Here is a 20,853-nt window from a genome sequence, read left to right on the forward strand (position 1 = left end):
ACCCTAACTTCATTCATTCACTGCAACTCTCAATTTCATAATCCAAATTCGAGTCAACCCATTACTGATTCTCGATCTTAGCTATCATACCCATCACGTCGACCACCATCTTCTCTGCCCATCAAATATATCAATTCTCGATCTCACAGAAGTAACAACAACCATGATTGAAACGGTGGTGGTGGAGAAACAGAAGATCGAGAGCATAAGAAGAAAGAATGGAAATGGTGGAGATCTGGAGAGGGGTAATTGGGTCAGTTTCAATTAAAAAGATTTCTCTGTCCATTTGACCCAGGCTGAATCCTAACTGTCCATTTAGCCCAGGAAACACACAATTTTGGCTATATAGCCCATTTTCTGTACTTTTTATGCATGCTTTTAAACATAAAAAATGATGAATTTCATGTAAATCCAAAAAAAAATCACAGAAGAATGGTCGTTGCCGACTAAGGGGATCGAACCCTTGACCACGGGATTAAAAGTCACGCGCTCTACCACTGAGCTAAGTCGGATTTTTGCTTCCTTTATCATCTCCAACTTTCTCAAATCTGAAATCTTTTTCGAGAGAACCCAAGAGGTAAGAGTGGCAAGAACGACAAATGTTTATTCTTCTGCCTATACAAAAATTACTACCGGTTGGTTCAAAAATTAAAAAACAAGGAGCAGTTACGGGTAAGTGCAAGTCCAGTGGAAGCAAGTTATTTTGCTTATTTGCGATGTCATGGGTGTGTGCATACTTGATTTCTCAGGTATTAAATGGGCAATGCACGAGAATTCTAAGATAGAGTCCACTATCTTAAATTGCTTCAGTCTCTCTGAAGACTTTAAGCACTCAACCTTTTGGATCGTCTTCCAAACAGTAAAGGACAAATATGTTTGGTAACCACTATCGCAAGAAGTTAATCAAAAATATATGTTGTTGCGTGTGACAAAGGATTTTATGTTTAAAATAGATTAAACTACTTTGTCGGGTTTTAGATCTTCCAAGATCTGGAGTAAACAAGTTAACCCGATCAAGTCAAACAGAACTACCAGATTCAGATACTGAAGATTACCACCAAATGATAGCTTGTCAATCAATACAACTAGTCAATAATAATTATATCAAAAGATAAACTAGATATAATCGGATCCCAGCCGATCAAGTTTGTGCACGAAGCAAATCACGAGGATATAAAACCAATAAGAAAAATATTTTTGTCTTCAATCTTCAATTTTCTTTTGTACCTACACAATAACAAACTTGATTCCTGACTTATAATCGATCATGTGCAAAACGGAATCAGTTAACAATGGATGATCAAGAGTCAATGTTATACTCTTGATCTAGTTTGAGTGATCTTATATATGTCAGAAGAAAAGACTCTCAAGAATAATCAAACTAGGTGCAAATAAAGAAATAACTATCGTTAGTCAATCAAATAAATAATCGAAAATTAAAATGACAATACGATTATAGTTTCCTGACAAAGGTACCATTATGTAAACGCTTCTTGATACCAAAAAAGTCTTTAAACTAGTGGTATCAGAGAAGGCAAACACGTTTAAAACCTAACAAGTATGTGCTTGTAGCAATCTGATTATATGGATGAAAGTATTATCTCTAATAACATATCACCAATTCAGAATCAACAAGATGATTTTTTAAAAGTTTATATTTACCACCTGAGAAAAGCATAGGGATCATTATCTGAAAACTCAGGATAGTCTTTTGGCATCCGTTTCTGCAGCCATGCAGGAGATAGATCTCTTTCTTTGTCTCACTCAACTGGGCCTATTTGAAAAAGATATTATGTTGGGCTTGACCTAGTAATGTGAGTTTCCAGGCCCTCTCTAGCTATGGAGAATGGTACTTAGGCAGCCGCTTTGTGGTCAAGCACATATGTGCGAGGTTTTTCATATCGTCGGAAAAAAGTTGGTTACTGCTTGGCAGTTCATATCGACGGTAGTCAGATTTCAAACAGTAGCTGGTTATTTCCCACCACCACTGTAGATCATCATCGAAAAGGAGAGAAGTGGGAGTTTTTCTTTGAGGGTTTGTTGCCCCTCTCCTGATATCTCTCTGATTTTTAAAAATCAGCGCTGATGTTTTTGATCTTGATAAATCAAACAACCCTGCAACTACCACCACATCTTCTCTCTATCCAAGTTCACTATATGGCACAAGCTCAGCTTAACATTGAGCCTTACTTTATTTTTTATTAGTTACCTCCTAAGTTCCTTGATGCTCTTTCTTGTCGTTTTTCAGGTAGTTGTTGATGATGCTAGAGAGTTGAATGCTTGCTTAGTACTGTCTAGGTTAGCTTTCATAGTCATCAACTGTTCATTTACTATATTACTATTATTTATGTTTTGTTTCAGTTGAAAATTTCAACTATCCTAATCGCTTAGAATGTTTTGTTTCAGGAGGTTGCAGCGTGCATGGGTGAGCTATTCATGTCAAGGACGCATCCAGAAAGGGAAGCCATACTTATCAAGACTGTCTGTAATTTCTGTTTGTTTCGTGCAATTATGCTTCCTCTTCTAGTTAAATCCACGCTGAAACGATGGTAATGATACGAAGCAGTGATGATTCACATAAAACAAAATTCACACTAGGATAAAACTTTCTTCATTAATCATGGCATGGCAAACTCCTGGATGTTCTTTCATTTGAGTGCTCGATTTGCCGCCATGTTAATGGAGATGGATACCTATCCCTGTGTGACTACGATTTTTCACACTTCAACATATACTATTTCGTTAGTATCATGGATGAAGTAGAGAAATGGAAATGTTTTAACTCAAATAAAAAACAATTGTGAGTTCTTTCACAAAAAAATTGGAATACATGTGATTTTATTTGCAATGTATCTTTTGAAACTACCGACTCTTTAATAGTCACGCAAGTGTATCACATTCCACGGAACATTCAAGTTTGGGAAGAAGATATCAAATATGGAATAATGGTGTTCAAGTACTTCTAAACCCCAAATACATACATTTGAATCAAGTTGGTACAACCAATTATACAAAAAACAAAAAATACCATTCAACTGTAGCCAATATCATATTCAAGAGAACTAAATAACATAAACCAAAATTCTTAATGAACGAGATGAACAATCATAATTTAAGTTGACCGTTTATGATATGGACTTATCTTAAAAAATAAATTAATAAAGAATTAGACATGTTTTAAAAAAAATAAGTCCAGTAAGTACCCGATGTTAAATCCCACATTATAATTAGTTACATACCTTAAACTCAAGATTTGGTTCCCTTGTATATAGACAGGACCGGAACGGCCTTAACCGTGCATGCCCCAAAAACCAGCCTGGAACAGGACCCAAACTGGAACAGAATCGGGACCGAGTGGAACCGAAACAGGTTGGACGGATTTTCCTTCACCTCCTTCCCGTATCAGATCGAGGTTTTCTGGAGGATTTCAAGTTGTGGCTTTACACAATTCAAGCCCTACACAAACGTATGCATAATTAATTATTATACACTGAAATCACTAAATGGGATTCGCATAGATGCATAGCTTGTACAAATCAAATCACTTTTCACCAAAGGATTTGTAGATATTAGCTTCTACAGATCAAATCAGGGGATTTCCTCTCCACCATTAAAAATTAATTTAAATTAAATTAAATTAAAACAAATCAGCCAAAACCAAAAAGGAAGAGAAACACTTATCTTAACGATGATTCCATAATTTCCTTGATGTAAATCCGAACACCATTTTTTTCTCTCGAACAACTTGTTTATCATTCAAGTAGAAGAAAAGGGGAAAAGGGGAAACCCAAAAGACATCTGTTTTGGGCCGCACACCTATGGGCTATAAGCCCTACAACAAATATTACATTTTAGTGAGTTTTCATAGTTGTTGCTTTGACTTGTTTTGTCTATCTGTCATGATAAACATTATCACTTTCACTACCACGATTTCTATGTTGGATATTTGTGTACAAATGATATTAGTTTGTTGACCCTCATTTCCCTAGAAAAACCAAACCAATAAAATCAAACTATCAAAACCTAAAACCAGAAATCCAAAATGGAAAACAAAAAACGAGTAATAAGTTATGAGTTTATAAGTTTACCTGATTCTTCTTCTCAGAAATTGGAAAATCAACTTTCTAAGTTTTATACTTGAATTTCTCGGAGTCTCAACATCTAGACTCTAAGGTTTGCGAAATCAAGTTACTGAAAGATATATTGGATTCTTGTAAAATGGGTTTGCAGATATGAGATTTCACGTAAGTTTGGTTTTTTTTTTTTTGGGAAATTTATAACTTTCCACAGTAAGCTCCATCAAAACCAGTTTTCGGAAATTATGAATGACGAGCTAAAGGGGTAGAACCCTTAACAAGAAGTTCAATGTGGAGTAGTTTATGAACATATTTACCCTTATCATAATCAAAAGTACCGAGTAATATACCCGTGTTTAGGCTCTTTCTTTTTGCCGATGAAAGGTAATTGACAGTCTTAATCAATTTTTCTTTGAACATATTTACTCTTCTCGTGATATACTTGCTTTGAAGCTATCATATCGTCGCTCACCGTATCATACAAACTCTTTTCGCCAACAGTTCTATTTTATCCTGCAACTACCCTATAAACCCTGTAATTCTTCTGATTCAAGGGATCAATTTTACACCACTAATGTTGATATTGATATGTTTAATGATGCACGTTCGAACATCAAAGACATTTTATAAAAGAAAGAGAAGGAAACAACTATGCTTATCATTCGTGACTACATTTCCTGTAGGTTTCTATTAAAACTTTTAACTTAGTTTATTTTCAGATTTAAGAGAAGAAGATTATGTACAAATAATATAAGAAACTCCTACTTGTAAGTTATTAGTATCTGATATCAATGGTGAGTTTATGATGGAAGGTTATTTATGGAAACTAAATATATTGTTTTCCTATTATTATTTGTGCTTTATTAATGATAATTGGGTAGTATAAAAATAATTAATTTCTGGATTTATTAGGTAGGGTACTTTTATCATAACCTAGAAGTTTATTTTAATTTTTAAGAGTTTTGATAAGTTATGACAGTTTCCTAAAGGTAGTATATAATAGGGAAATAAGTTTTTTTTAGATTTTAATCGTTTGAAGTTTGGGATTTGTTTAGGGGGAGTTATCTATATAAGAAGCTCAAATTGTTATGCTAAGTTTAGGGTTTGTTTAAGGGAAGTTATCTATATAAGGAGCTCAAAAAACGAAAATTTTTGGACCCTTTTGATTAATCAAATTATTTTGTTATTGTTAAACTTTCTTTAAACTTTATTGTGATTTTTACTTATAGTTTGGTTCACCCTGAGATAGGAATAGTTATTGCTACGCAATTCATACTATCCATTTTAGAGAGATAGTTGCTATCATTATGGTCAATTCATACTATCTAAACAAACAATGATGAACTACTGTCGTGCTTGATCCATTTCGATTTACTGTGAAGGATATGTATGCAGCCACTTGGCGGTTCAACACATATCGCAAGGTTGTTCATATCATTTGAAATGAGTTGGTTACTCTTGGAAATTCATACCAACTGTTGAGAGATGACTGCAATCTTGTCGAGGTAATTTGTGTTGTTGGTAAGAGGTAGTTGCAGTATTGGCTGTTCATACTACCTAGTGAAGAGATGATTGTTGTCTCTCTGAGAAAATTCATACCATTTGATAATTGTACAACCCATAAGACAAGAGATGAGTATTACCTTTTGAGGTAATATATATATCATATGTATAGGCTTGTGAGTTAAGCAAGGGTTATTATTACGCGAGGTGAATCATATGATATGAGCAGGAAGGTTGTTGTACATGATAGGCGCATTTATGTGCCTAAATTGTCCTCAATGTTTCGTATTGTTGGTACTCGTTTTCGTCCTTATTATGGTGTTTTGTGTATTTTTAGGTATTTTTGGAAAATAAATATTGTTGGAAAAATCGGCTCGAAAAATCACTCGGAACACCCCGGAGGACACTTGCTATACGGAGCCCAGATTTGGTTAAGGGGCACCTCAATTACTAAGGGGCACCCCAGGTCACCCCAAAACCAGACACCTGCTATTCGCACCCCACAACTGGATATGGGGCAACCCTTCTTCTATCCCATCTGGTTCTCAATCTTCCATTGTTGTAACTAAGTTCAGTCTCATATCAATTTCTGCAACTTCATCTTCTTGAACTCAATCGGCCATCAAACCCATCAACTACACAGTCTCGAATCAATTTAATTGTGGAAGATCTCAGATCACGGATTCACATATCGAACCCATCTTAATTTCATCCTCTCTATCTTCGGAAACCCTTATCAATTCACAATTTCTTCATCTGATTTACCCGAAGAAGCAAACCCTAACTTCATTCATTCACTGCAACTCTCAATTTCATAATCCAAATTTGAGTCAACCCATTACTGATTCTCGATCTTAGCCATCATACCCATCACGTCGACCACCATATTTTCTGCCCATCAAATCTCTCAATTCTCGATCTCACAGAAGTAACAACAACCATGATTGAAACGGTGGTGGTGGAGAAACAGAAGATCGAGAGCATAAGAAGAAAGAATGGAAATGGTGGAGATCTGGAGAGGGGTGATTGGGTCAGTTTCAATTAAAAAGATTTCTCTGTCCATTTGACCCAGGCTGAATCCTAACTGTCCATTTAGCCCAGGAAACACACAATTTTGGCTATATAGCCCATTTTCTGTACTTTTTATGCATGCTTTAAACATAAAAAATGATGAACTTCATGTAAATCCAAAAAAAAATCACAGAAGAATGGGCGTTGCCGACTAAGGGGATCGAACCCTTGACCACGGGATTAAAAGTCACGCGCTCTACCACTGAGCTAAGTCGGATTTTTGCTTCCTTTATCATCGCCAACTTTCTCAAATCTGAAAGCTTTTTCGAGAGAACCCAAGAGGTAAGAGTGGCAAGAACGACAAGTGTTTATTCTTCTGCCTATACAAAAATTACTACTGGTTGGTTCAAAAATTAAAAAAACAAGGAGCAGTTACGGGTAAGTGCAAGTCCAGTGGAAGCAAGTTATTTTGCTTATTTGCGATGTCATGGGTGTGTGCATACTTGATTTCTCAGGTATTAAATGGGAAATGCACGAGAATTCTAAGATAGAGTCCACTATCTTAAATTGCTTCAGTCTCTCTGAAGACTTTAAGCACTCAACCTTTTGGATCGTCTTCCAAACAGTAAAGGACAAATATGTTTGGTAACCACTATCGCAAGAAGTTAATCAAAGATATATGTTGTTGCGTGTGACAAAGGATTTTATGTTTAAAATAGATTAAACTACTTTGTCGGGTTTTAGATCTTCCAAGATCTGGAGTAAACAAGTTAACCCGATCAAGTCAAACAGAACTACCAGATTCGGATACTGAAGATTACCACCAAATGATAGCTTGTCAATCAATACAACTAGTCAATAATAATTATATCAAAAGATAAACTAGATCTAATTGGATCCCAGCCGATCAAGTTTGTGCACAAAGCAAATCACGAGGATATAAAACCAATAAGAAAAATATTTTTGTCTTCAATCTTCAATTGTCTTTTGTACCTACACAATAACAAACTTGATTCCTGACTTATAATCGATCATGTGCAAAACGGAATCAGTTAACAATGGATGATCAAGAGTCAATGTTATACTCTTGATCTATTTTGAGTGATCTTATATATATCAGAAGAAAAGACTCTCAAGAATAAACAAACTAGGTGCAAATAAAGAAATAACTATCGTTAGTCAATCAAATCAATAATCGAAAATTAAAATGACAATACGATTATAGTTTCCTGACAAAGGTACCATTATGTAAACGCTTCTTGATACCAAAAAAGTCTTTAAACTAGTGGTATCAGAGAAGGAAAACACGTTTAAAACCTAACAAGTATGTGCTTGTAGCAATCTGATTATATGGACGAAAGTATTATCTCTAATAACATATCACCAATTCAGAATCAACAAGATGATTTTTTTTAAAGTTTATATTTACCACCTGAGAAAAGCATACGGATCATTATCTGAAAACCTTCATAGAATCAACTCGAGTGATTAAAAAATTGTGGATAACTGGGAAACATGCCTAGAAAAACAGTTAGATGAACTTTCCGATGACAGATGTAGATGAGGAAGTCTCAGAGTATGCTAAGATGTTTGATTCTTTTATGAAAAAGAAAAAGATGACGACTTCTTGTATCATAGAATTTCTGACTCCTCTATGTCAAGAAAAGAAGAAATTGAGAAAGGCCTTTGAAGGTCATGAATGTGGTTATCAAATTATTCAATCCCTTCTTAAAGATCTTGAATAAGATGTACTTTCGAAGAAACTTGTTGAAGCTGAAACAAGTATTAACTCTCAACAAAGTAGTTTTGATGACAGAGAAAGTGCTTCTCTCGCTCGAGAAAAATGCCTTGAGGCTGATTTAGCTGTTGCACTTGATAAAATCAAGATGTTGGAAGAGGACTTGCAAAAATTCAATACTAGTTCAAACAAATTAACCACTATGCTAGGTGCAAGTAAAAATCATCGTGATAAACGAGGATTTTACTATAAGGGAATAGATGCTCCAAGTATTATAAAAGAGGCAAATTTTGTCAAGGCTAGTGATTCTTCTCAACCAAAGATTTCTACTGATGGAAAAAGTGAAATACCTACACCGACCGTGAAGGTTCGAAAGAGAAAATTATATCAACCTCCAAATCCAGCACACACGAATCCAAGTAAGAATAATCCTTATATTTGCTATTATTGCGTGAAATAAAGGTCAACTACAAAGGGGATGTCGTTTTAAGGAATAAGAAACTTCATGATGTTCTTGTCTGGGCATCACAATAAGTGATCAAACCTAGATCATATGTTAATGCTAATATCCTTGACATTACGGGTTGTCAACGTCCAACCTTTAGGCAAAGGAATCAGTGTTGTACTAAACCTAATTTTTCCTATAAACGTCATACGAAGACTTTTCACAATTGTGATTATTATCAATAGGATAAATTTGTAAAGACGAAGACAAGATCCGATGCTCCCAATTGGAGAAAGACTAACTTGCAAAAGAATATTCAATTTTATTCTCTTTCAAGAAATCTTGAAGAGATAAATGGGAAGAATATTCTGGTTGTTCCTAAACGCACTTAGAAGTGGATACCAAAGAAAGTCAATAGTGCATTGAGTGTGAAAATGAATGATCTCCCAGAAAATTCCATGATATGGAAAAGGCAAAGTCCATGATGTTGGAAGTTAAAAAATTCTTCGAAAAGATATATTTACACATGAATGGGTCTAAAAGTAATCTCTTTCATGATAATACAAAAGTAAAACACAAGAATTTGAGGAAAAAGAAACGAAATAAGCCAAAAACTATAAATGGTGAAAAATTCATAGATGCGGGAAAGTTTGTTTCAACCACCTGTGGTGAGCAAGACATTATTAACCCCAACACAACTTGATTTTATAGAAAGTGCATCATCAACAAGAAATTCCCTATTACGAATACGGTGAGGGAATCAAAAGAATTAGGGCGGACATATCATGTTGGGTAAGATTTGAAAATTTGGTATGGCCGTATGACTCATGAGTGGACTCATCTAAAAGGTATGTATATAAACTTGAGCAAGTTTTATGATTTAATTTTTATATGGTTGATACCATGATTTATTAATATCAAATACGTTTTTGTACTCTTATTTTTCCGCCATTAGCTAAGAGTTAATAGATCGTAGATGAAGTATTAATTATAGACAAACCAGTGCGTCTAATGATGCATGTACCTTATGTATCGTTCATGTTTACCTAACTTGATTTTTGTTGAAGATTCTTAAATGTTGAGGTTTAAAGAAACAAACAATACCGATGACTTGCTGTTTTTAGTGAATTGCAAAGAAGAAATTTCGAGTTCAAGCTCATCTTGTTTAAAATCTCGAAATATAAGGAATTGTTGTTCATATTCTTGACAAATATATAGTGAAGGACAATTTATTGTTTATAAACTAAGTTTTAAGTCAAGATTAATCATTTAAAAATATCCCGAGCAATGATATTCATCATGGATATCATTATGGAATGTGACAAATCCATAGAAGAGTGTCTATATAAATACTACTGAAATACTGGAACATCAACTTAAATTAATCTCAACGTCAATGTAGCTTTAGAGTTCCAGATCCAGTGGTACACGTACCCAGAACGTGTACCAAGAAAGTTCTGATTTCGCAAATTATTTTGTGGTATACATACCGAGTACGCTTATCAAAAAGTCTTGACCTTGAGGTACACATACCTTGGGCAGCTTGAATTCACGTATAGGTGGGTACACATACCTGATCCTATCCCTGCTGAAATTTTTGGATGCATTTAAACTATTTCTACAATATGTTTGGCATTAGAAAAACACTCTCAAACACTTTAAGACAACTTTATTGATTAAATCACTTGTGATTATGTTTCATAGTTCAAGTCTTGAGTGTTGAACATGTAATTGCTTGAATGTTCACGACCTTCTTGGTTTATATGTGAATATATGATGCACGGTTCTTAATGAGTTATATATTTGTATATATATGTGCATCTTCTTCTTTGTCAAGGAAATGTTTTTATATGCTTGTGGTAGTCAATCTTAGTGTAAATCCCAGCGGAAAAGATTGATTCTTCCTTCTTAGAGTAAATCAAATCATGTATGTTCTTTACAAGTACGTATCATATTAAGATGACCGCATTACTTTATTTTCATAGATATTCTTGAATATTGCTCGGCTTATTATGAGATATATGTGTATTTCACTTTATGTGAATTGAACTGATATCTCATATATATGCTCAAAAGTTAAATATATCATGTTTTCTGAACTAAAAATATAAAAATCTTTATGAGAAATTTTTCGCAGTATCGATCTACTCGTGGTCACACTTATGTGTTATTATAACACTATACACTCCGTAACATTTTCTTACGTGCATACCGATTAAAATTATCCCCTTGTCCATAACTAGCGTTGAAATTAATTTAAGTCGATTTCAGGATACATATCCATGTGATTTGTTAATGTCCAACAAAATCATTTTTTTCATCAAAGTAAAGTCACTCATATTGTTATACGGGTATGCATAGTATAGGTCCCGGACTTGGAGTATATTTGCAACAGTACGCATAATGTGTTTTATCCAATCATAGGTTAATTTTCCTGAACTCCATTTCAATCATTAAAACATTCTTGGAAGACGGGAATAGATATCTCACACAAACTATTAGCTTCAAAGAAATTTCCAAGTGATCAAATAATCAATACGAAACATTCCGAGTCTACATCAAATGACTGTCTCAAACAAATCATGTAAGATGTTACCAGGCGATTTTCACATGATCATCTTTTGACTTTCGTCAAGAATAAAGATGAACTTGGTTAAAGCGAAAGCTTACCAACACATATTTCGAGAAATATGTAAGTGAGTTAAACTCAACTCGAAATATCAAATGTGTATAAAGTAAAGTCTATATAGATACGCGACTTTTGTCTCAACAGGAGATAAAATAGAAATAGACTTTTAAGTGATAGATGAATTCAAGTCTCCACATACCTTTTGTTGATGAAATTCCACAAGCTCCCCTTAGTAGTTCTTCGTCTTCAATCGATGAACGCCGTGAGGTCTAAAGCTCAACTACATATTCTATCATAATCCGAGACATAGCTATAAGTAGACTAGAAATCGAGACTTATAGTTTTGACAACAAAACTTGACAAACAAGCTTGAGATAGCAACGGTTGAGAGTTCGACCGAGCAGTTCTCTAAAAATCTCCCCCTTTGTCAATTTTAGTGACAAAACTATCAATACATATGGATTATAAAATAAATAAACTTTGTAGCTTCTCATCCAAATGCTTGATTTCCTTGGTTCTTCAACATTACTAGAAATCTTCTTCACTTCCAAGTACTCCAGTGATTCTGAACGTGTTCAACTTAGCATCATAGTTGTTGAAGATCCGTATCCATAACAATAAGAAAACAATTGTTCTCAATTATTAATATACAGTGTCATAGTATTATTACACAGCATCAAAGATCAATTGTATAACAACTTTGACAATAATACTACGGTGATATGAATCACTCCCCATTAGTCAATACTTCATCTCACAATGAAAACCACTCTCCCTTACATAATGATCCGTAAAACATATGTATTTGTAGTGTGAACTACAAAATAATTCTCCCCATTTTTGTCAATAAAATTTGGCAAAGGTACAAAAAATAGCGGGATCATAATGAACCTGCTCAATTATTAATTTAATCGGAAATGCTCAACATAAGAAAACTTACGAAGCCATACAGTACATTCACATGGAAGCGGATCGGGGAAAGATCAATACTGTGTAATATTCAAAGATTCATTCAGTTTTTCATCAATATTTGCATAATGATTTCATAGACTTAATCTTTGTAATCAAAATTTCATTCTACTTTCCATCAATATTTGCATAATGACATAATAGACTTAATTTTTGATATCTATGAGACAATCATAGTTCACGGACGTAAACGCACATATCCCATAACAATATTTTTGCAATATATAAAATCAATAAAGATTAATATTGCAAAATCATCTTCCAAAATATTTTTGATATCTAGTCCAGATTGAATACTCCCAGAATTAAGCCGTTATACAAAATCTAAACCAACTTCGTATAGTTGGGACCAAGCAACTAAACCTATAGTTCACCTAGTTACCTCAGTATCCCTGCGCCTCCAACTTGTAATAATTCATGCACCTGGAACAATTCTTTTGGTTCGTATTCCAAACAGTAAAGGAACAACAAACCTGTTCGATAACAACTCTTTTCAACCAAGTGACATGAGTTTGACAAAGGCTCTCTCATTTAACACATAAACACCTTTGTCGGGTTCTTAGATCTCTTTCTTACCAATCACCTAGGTGATTCTAAGCCTTAAGCAAACAACACTTTTAATCACAAAGAAATGTGTTGATGCCGATCTATGCAACTAATCAATCACGATTATCACAAAGATAAATCTGATTATAGTCGGATCCCTTTCCAGCCGAAACAAGTATTGTGTACACCAAAGATTATGAACCCAAAAGTCTTCTTGTCTTCAAATCTTCTTTGATCTTCAATAAACGCCTGCACACAATCAACTTGAATCTCTTGTGATCAGTCACACACATAACAGAGTCTGTTAAAGTTGGATTATCACAAGACGTTTTTAGATCTACAAACAGTCTAAAGATCCCAGTCGAAACTTCGATCTAGTTTGAATGAATCTTATATCAGAAGAGAAGATTCTCAAGTATAAAAAAACTAGGTGCAATCAAAGTTCAACCACCGTTAGTCAATCAAATCAATCGAAAACTAATAATAAACCGCAACTATCTAGTTTTCCACCAACGGTACTAATAGAGACTCTCAATCCCAAAGAAGTCTTTAAACTGAGTGGCCGTAATATATTTCTCCTAATTAGGGTACTCTCCTCTCCGATAGGCGGCTCCACCAGTAACAACACAACTGAGGTAGTTTTGCTGGCTCTGAGGATTAGTTTGCTATAATTGCAAACTTCCATATTTATAGATAAGGAAGTTTGAACACCAAGGAATTTCCAAAACCGAATATTCTCAAAGATATTCAATAAACACAAAATCGGTTTTCATAATTCCTGGAAATGCTTTGTCCAAATATTGACCGAAATTCCAATAGAAAAATCTATAATCAGTAAGTGCACATTATTAATTATTATTTTCTAAAGATATGTATTTAATTGTTGGAAATTAAATATCATATAAAAACCAAGAAACCTTTAATTAAAAAGATTCTCAATTAATTTTGATCATGGGATTCTCCTTAGCTATCAAGGAATATCTTTTAACAATTAATGATAAGAGTTACAACTCGTGTTCAAAGAATGACGACATCCTTACTTTGCAAGTCCTTTTTTATACTTACAATCTTGGAAACGATTTGCATCCGATTCCCAAGAACTATATGATTGATTATCTTATCAAATCACCAAACAAGGGTTTCACGGTTCTACCAAAACAAGTTTCGGTTCTATCTCCATGTGAGTATTGTGCATAGTCACACTAGTTACCAAAACTCGGTTGACTAGGTACTAAGATCGGTTCCCCATATATTTATGGTAACTACCTGTTATTTGGTGCAGATGTGCATAGGATCGGTTCCCCTTACTTCTAAGAACTTGTTGCACATGTTCATAGGACCGGTTCCCCTCACACTAATAACTTGTGGAAGCTTTTACAAGGATCGATTCCCCTCTTAAAAATTTACCTGCTGAAATTTTTGAGATGCATTTAAACTATTTTTATAATATGTTTGACATTAGAAAAACACTCTCAAACAAATTTAAGACAACTTTGATCATTAAATCACTTTTGATTATGTTTCGTAGTTGAAGTAGTCTTGAGTGTTATTCAACACGTTATGGATTGAATGTTCACGAACTTCTTGGCTTATATGTGGACATATGATGCACGATTTTTAATGAGATATATATTTATATATATGTATGTGCATCTTCTTCTTTGTCAAGGAAATATTTTTATATGCTTTTGGTAGCCAATCTTAGTGTAAATCCCAGCGGAAAAGATTGGTTCTTCCTTCTTAAAGTAAATCAAATCTTGTATGTTCTTTACAAGTACGTATCGTATTAAGATGATCCCATTACTTTATTTTCATGGATATTCTTGTGTATTGCTCTACTTCTTATGAGATATATGTGTATTTCACTTTATGTGAATTGAAATTATATCTCATATATGCTCAAAAGTTAATTATATTGGTTATACGTAAATCAATCAAAATAGGTACATCCATCCTTGTTTATTGGATACAACTTGATTGATTACTTGGAAATTGATCTTTAGGATCACCCAAGTACTCTCACGCGTAAATCAGGTTCACAGACTAGTCTCTGTAAGCTTTATTATTGTGAGAGAATGAGATATAACTCTAGATTTTATTCCTTGATTGAGATTCATTAAGTTGAACTCTCGAATTTGTATTTAAGTTTTTCCATACAGGTTGCCTAAGAAAAAGTTGATGGTGTATTTTGGTACTCCCAGTGTTTTCATCTAACAAAAGATTTATTTATAATTCTTTGCGAAATCTGTAATTTACGGTTATTTAGCAGGGAGATTGACATTAACTTTGCCGTAAACAAATACATATATGACTATATATGCCACACAAAAGTTCATCTTCAAGGGAATTTGACGACTCCAAGTCAGTTTGTGAGTGAAACCCAAGAAGAATTCGCCTTTGTTATAAGCTATCTATGCGAAAAATCAACTGAAAACTTACCTAATGGGACAAATGACCATCTTTTGTTGTCATCGTTATCACAAAGAGGTAGAGGAGTAATACCAATAGTATCCAGTAGAATGACCGGTTGAGAATTTTTTGCATCCTTTTTAAAGGTCTTCTTAAAAGAAAATTCCAGTCTCCACTTCCATCAGAATTTTGAGAGATGAATAAGGCGATTGAGGCATTTTTATTTTGACAGTTTTTGCAAATGACAGAAGTACCTTAAACGGAAGTGTAGGTGTAGTGACTCAAAATTTCATATGTAAATGACAGAACTCTGAGAGATGAATGAGGCCTTATCGTTAGGAAGTGTTATCAGGACATATTGAACTACAAATGTTTGTCGGGTTTCATAGAACGTTCATTTGATGATTAGGCACTCCAGAATTCAACTTGTGGATATATTATGAACACTCCTTTGGAATGTGAGAGTGAGGATATTTTTTTCAGTCTAATAAGACTAACTCCCATGAGCTAGATTGAGCTGCTAGACAATGGACCGTAAAAATCACAGAAATCACACAGATCACAAAATCACAAAATTTGATCTGACGGTTGAAATTGCTGGCGCTGAACCAAACAACGCTGGACAATGGCCCCAGATGACGTGGACTTCTAATCTAGCTGCTAGATTAGCACTCCCATAGGGCTTAGGATGCTTTTCTAGCTGACGCAGATGTGAGTGCATAATGTCACGTTCAATTTTACAACCAAAGACCAAAGCCCTTGCCGTACAGGTTGTATTGGATCAAAATTTATATGGATAAAAACAGATACTAGTTTACCTAAATCTAGTGGATTTATAAGGTTTCTTAAAAGAATCTTATAGATTCTTATAAATATATAATTTTGGATTATATTGGATTGAGTTAAGATTAATTTATAAAAAGTGAAGATCATTTTTCCCTTTCAAAAAAAACCTCATCAATAAAATTGAGATGATGGTGGTGGTGTGTGGTATTTGTGGTGGCGACGGTGGTTGTTTTTGGTGGTGGTGGTTAGTAGTGGTGGTGGTGGGTGATTGTTGGTGGTCGGTGGCGATGGTGTGTGGTGGCGATGGTGGTGGTTAGTAGTGGTGGTGGTGGGTGGTTGTTGCTAGTGTTGGTTGGGTGTGTGTGGCAGTGGTGGGGGAAAATACATAGTATGATGTGATAAAAAAAAAGAAAAAAAAATTGTCCACTACAATCCGTGTAACTCTTGTGGTTTGGGTTGAGATTATAATGAGATAATAATATGCATAATTTACCTACAAATATCCAAAACAATCCTGATATATCCTTCTAACTATTTTAAGAAATATTAAATGAATTGAATATCTCCCGATATATCCTAATTGAATACCTAAGAGTTGTTAAGATTGTTAGATATCTATCTAAATCCTAATCCAATACACCCCCGGTAGATCCTACTCGTGCACATGACTCGCGATCCTCAGATATTTAAAATATTGTCCACCACTGGAGAACTCGAGAATGCCAATGAGTGATGTAGCATATAAGTAAATAAGAGAGAGAAAATATTTTAATTCCAGTTCTTATCTTCTAATCTCCTCCTCTCTGTCCCCAGCCTCTCCGAAGAAGAAAACCCCTAATTCGAATTGCTTCTCACTTTCATCAAAGCTATACAGATCTGAGACATATATCTTGTAGCAGAAACCTGATCCATCTCCGCCTGCTTCTCTTCCGCTGCAATTTTTAACAATTCTTCTCAAATAAACGAAAAAGAGGATTTGTTTTTCATCCTTTTCAAAATTTTCCAAACCCTAATCAGGAAATTGTTTAAGAATTTCATTTCGTTTTAATGGCTTGTAGAAGGGATGTTCTATTTGGATCAAATTCTAGGGATAGTTTGTATAAAATAGGTGCTGGAGGTTTTGATTCTTAAGCACCGACAACAACAGCAATTACTGGTAGATTTCTAATTTGTTCGTCTTCATCATCGATCAGGTCTTCTCCATCTTTGAGTCCTCATTTTAATGGATTTGATTGTGGGCAGATTTCTCATATGATATATGATGGTAAACGAGCATTTCTTGTTTGATACATTAGCGCTGGTAATTATTCCTTTCAATTTTGATATTGTATATTCATGTTGATCTTTTGTTTAAGTTGTTGAGGGTTAGGGTTTGAATTTGATAGTTCTGGGGATTTGAGTGCTTATTGCAGATTAAATGTTTGTGTTATGATTCAGGTTAGGAAATTAGAGAAAGAAGGTTTTGAATCAAAGCATGCGGAAGCAGTAACAGATGCTCTGACACAAGTTTTGAGTGATAGCTTGGAAAATGTGGCTCAGCTCTATGTATCCAATGGCCAAATGAAAAAGGTAAGGTTTAGACATTGTCTGATTTTCTTTGATTAATCTATTCCTTCTTCGTTGAATCCGGTGAAAGCTGTCTGTTGTAATTGAGTTTTATATGTTCTTGTTGTTTTTGTAGATTCAAATGGGCATACAAGCTGATATCTCCAAATTCAAATCTCAAGTTAATTGTTTCTTATTCATCCAATGGAAGGCAATATCTTGTTCACTTGTGGAATATATGGGCTGAGTAGGGCATTTCATTTGAGGTGTAGCCTATATAAACTTTAACGGGACCTTATTTACATAAGAAAAAGCACTGGGAATCTATAACTGGCATAAAATACGTATCACCTGCAGTTTATTTTGCACTAGGGGTGGCATTTTTTGATTTTTTTTATACTTTACAGACATTTCAGTGCATGTCTCCCTGTCTTCACCGCGCAACTGATTACTTGGTGATTTTTACTCTTTGACATTCATGAGGCTGCACTTGCCACTTGTCATTAAAGTGATCTATCGTCTAATCATCAAATGATAGTCTGACTGTTACCTATGGAATATCTGTACTGTACAGGCCTAGTGCAATGTCACTGCCACACTGTGAATGCATTTGTTAGTACGATATAATTTTATGCTTACTTTTTTTCTAGAATCTAGAAATTGGAATGATTGTAAAAGATAAGCAGGAAGAATTGCATCTGTAATTGCTAGCTAAGTTTAATTGTTTAGGATCAATTGGTTTATTTTCTTTATTGGTAATTAGTAATACTACTGGTGGAGATAAAAACTTAAATTTGGTCTTCAGGATATTTCGCGCATGGCCATCAAATATTTGGAGCTGAATTTTATTTTAATACTTTGATTAGCATTCAGTAACAAGAAAGAATAGAGCCTTAATTACTCTTCTTGTTTGTGTGAGCTTTGTGCATGGAGTTTGGGGATTCTTGTAAAGTTAGTACGGTACTGTGATTCCTCATGATACTGTTGGACATGATCCTGTTACCAAGATGGGTGACTGCTTGGGATGTCCTCGTATTTCCTTTCTAGCTTACCCTAACTTGTTTGTGACTAAAGACTTAGAAGAATAAGAGTGTTTGACATTTAACTCCGCCTGTGTAGTTTCTCTGCACAGCCTGTCGTAAGCCAGGATAAAGGAGGAACGTTCGTTGTAGCCTTGGCAAGCCAACGGTAAAATGTCTGAGAGTTGGTTACTGCTTGGCAGTTCATACCATCTATTTGGAGATGATTGCAACCCTGGCAGTATCAAGAGGTAGTTGCAGTATTGGCTGTTCATACTACCTAGTGAGGAGGTGATTGCTGCTTTCCAGTTCATATCATCTGATCTTTTTCCTATACCCCTACTAGGGTTTTGAGACTTTTGATAAATCTGTCTTCATCAGTTTTGGCGAGTAAACTCAGGATAGTCTTTTGGCATCCGTTTCTGCAGCCATGCTGGAGATAGATCTCTTTCTTTGTCTCACTCAACTGGGCCTATTTGAAAAAGATATTATGTTGGGCTTGACCTAGTAATGTGAGTTGCCAGGCCCTCTCTAGCTATGGAGAATGGTACTTAGGCAGCCGCTTTGTGGTCAAGCACATATGTGCGAGGTTTTTCATATGGTCGGAAAAGAGTTGGTTACTGCTTGGCAGTTCATATCGACGGTAGTCAGATTTCAAACAGTAGCTGGTTACTGCCCACCACCACTGTAGATCATCATCGAAAAGGAGAGAAGTGGGAGTTTTTCTTTGAGGGTTTGTTGCCCCTCTCCTGATATCTCTCTGATTTTTAAAAATCAGCGCTGATGTTTTTGATCTTGATAAATCAAACAACCCTGCAACTACCACCACATCTTCTCTCTATCCAAGTTCACTATATGGCACAAGCTCAGCTTAACATTGAGCCTTACTTTATTTTTTATTAGTTACCTCCTAAGTTCCTTGATGCTCTTTCTTGTCGTTTTTCAGGTAGTTGTTGATGATGCTAGAGAGTTGAATGCTTGCTTAGTACTGTCTAGGTTAGCTTTCATAGTCATCAACTGTTCATTTACTATATTACTATTATTTATGTTTTGTTTCAGTTGAAAATTTCAACTATCCTAATCGCTTAGAATGTTTTGTTTCAGGAGGTTGCAGCGTGCATGGGTGAGCTATTCATGTCAAGGACGCATCCAGAAAGGGAAGCCATACTTATCAAGACTGTCTGTAATTTCTGTTTGTTTCGTGCAATTATGCTTCCTCTTCTAGTTAAATCCACGCTGAAACGATGGTAATGATACGAAGCAGTGATGATTCACATAAAACAAAATTCACACTAGGATAAATCTTTCTTCATTAATCATGGCATGGAAAACTCCTGGATGTTCTTTTGAAAGTTGAATACGTTTTAAATTGTGATTTTTTATTCTTCTTTCATTTGAGTGCTCGATTTGCCGCCATGTTAATGGAGATGGATACCTATCCCTGTGTGACTACGATTTGTCACACTTCAACATATACTATTTCGTTAGTATCATGGATGAAGTAGAGAAATGGAAATGTTTTAACTCAAATAAAAAACAATTGTGAGTTTCACAAAAAAATTGGAATACATGTGATTTTATTTGCAATGTATCTTTTGAAACTACCGACTCTTTAATTGTCACGCAAGTGTATCACATTCCACGGAACATTCAAGTTTGGGAAGAAGATATCAAATATGGAATAATGGTGTTCAAGTACTTCTAAACCCCAAATACATACATTTGAATCAAGTTGGTACAACTAATTATACAAAAAACAAAAAATACCATTCAACTGTAGCCAATATCATATTCAAGAGAACTAAATAACATAAACCAAAATCCTTAATGAACGAGATCAACAATCATAATTTAAGTTGACCGTTTATGATATGGACTTATCTTAAAAAATAAATTAATAAAGAACTAGACATGTTTTAAAAAAAATAAGTCTAGTAAGTACCCGATGTTAAATCCCACATTAAAATTAGTTACATACCTTAAACTCAAGCTTTGGTTCCCCTGTATATAGACAGGACCGGAACGGCCTTAACCGTGCATGCCCCAAAAACCAGCCTGGAACAGGACCCAAACTGGAACAGAATCGGGACCGAGTGGAACCGAAACAGGTTGGACGGATTTTCCTTCACCTCCTTCCCGTATCAGATCGAGGTTTTCTGGAGGATTTCAAGTTGTGG

At 34.8% G+C, this 20,853-nt stretch overlaps 1 long non-coding RNA gene and 2 other non-coding genes across 4 annotated transcripts; 1 reads left to right on the forward strand and 2 right to left on the reverse strand.

The window, feature by feature from the left end:
* Positions 1-440: 440 nt before the first annotated feature.
* On the reverse strand, positions 441-512 carry TRNAK-UUU. Its single transcript has one exon. It is a non-coding gene; the product is annotated as a tRNA-Lys (tRNA).
* Positions 513-6,795: 6,283 nt separating this feature from the next.
* Positions 6,796-6,867, reverse strand: TRNAK-UUU. Its single transcript has one exon. It is a non-coding gene; the product is annotated as a tRNA-Lys (tRNA).
* An 11,911-nt stretch (positions 6,868-18,778) lies between these two features.
* LOC113293669 lies at positions 18,779-20,263 on the forward strand. 2 transcript variants are annotated; one of them, XR_003332448.1, is made up of 3 exons: positions 18,779-19,409; positions 19,623-19,672; positions 19,781-20,263. It is a non-coding gene; the product is annotated as an uncharacterized LOC113293669 (long non-coding RNA). The 2 variants fall into 2 exon arrangements; XR_003332447.1 differs by having other exon boundaries at positions 18,779-19,672.
* Positions 20,264-20,853: the final 590 nt, after the last annotated feature.

Source organism: Papaver somniferum, chromosome 7, assembly GCF_003573695.1.
Source record: "Papaver somniferum cultivar HN1 chromosome 7, ASM357369v1, whole genome shotgun sequence".
NCBI lineage: Eukaryota > Viridiplantae > Streptophyta > Magnoliopsida > Ranunculales > Papaveraceae > Papaver > Papaver somniferum.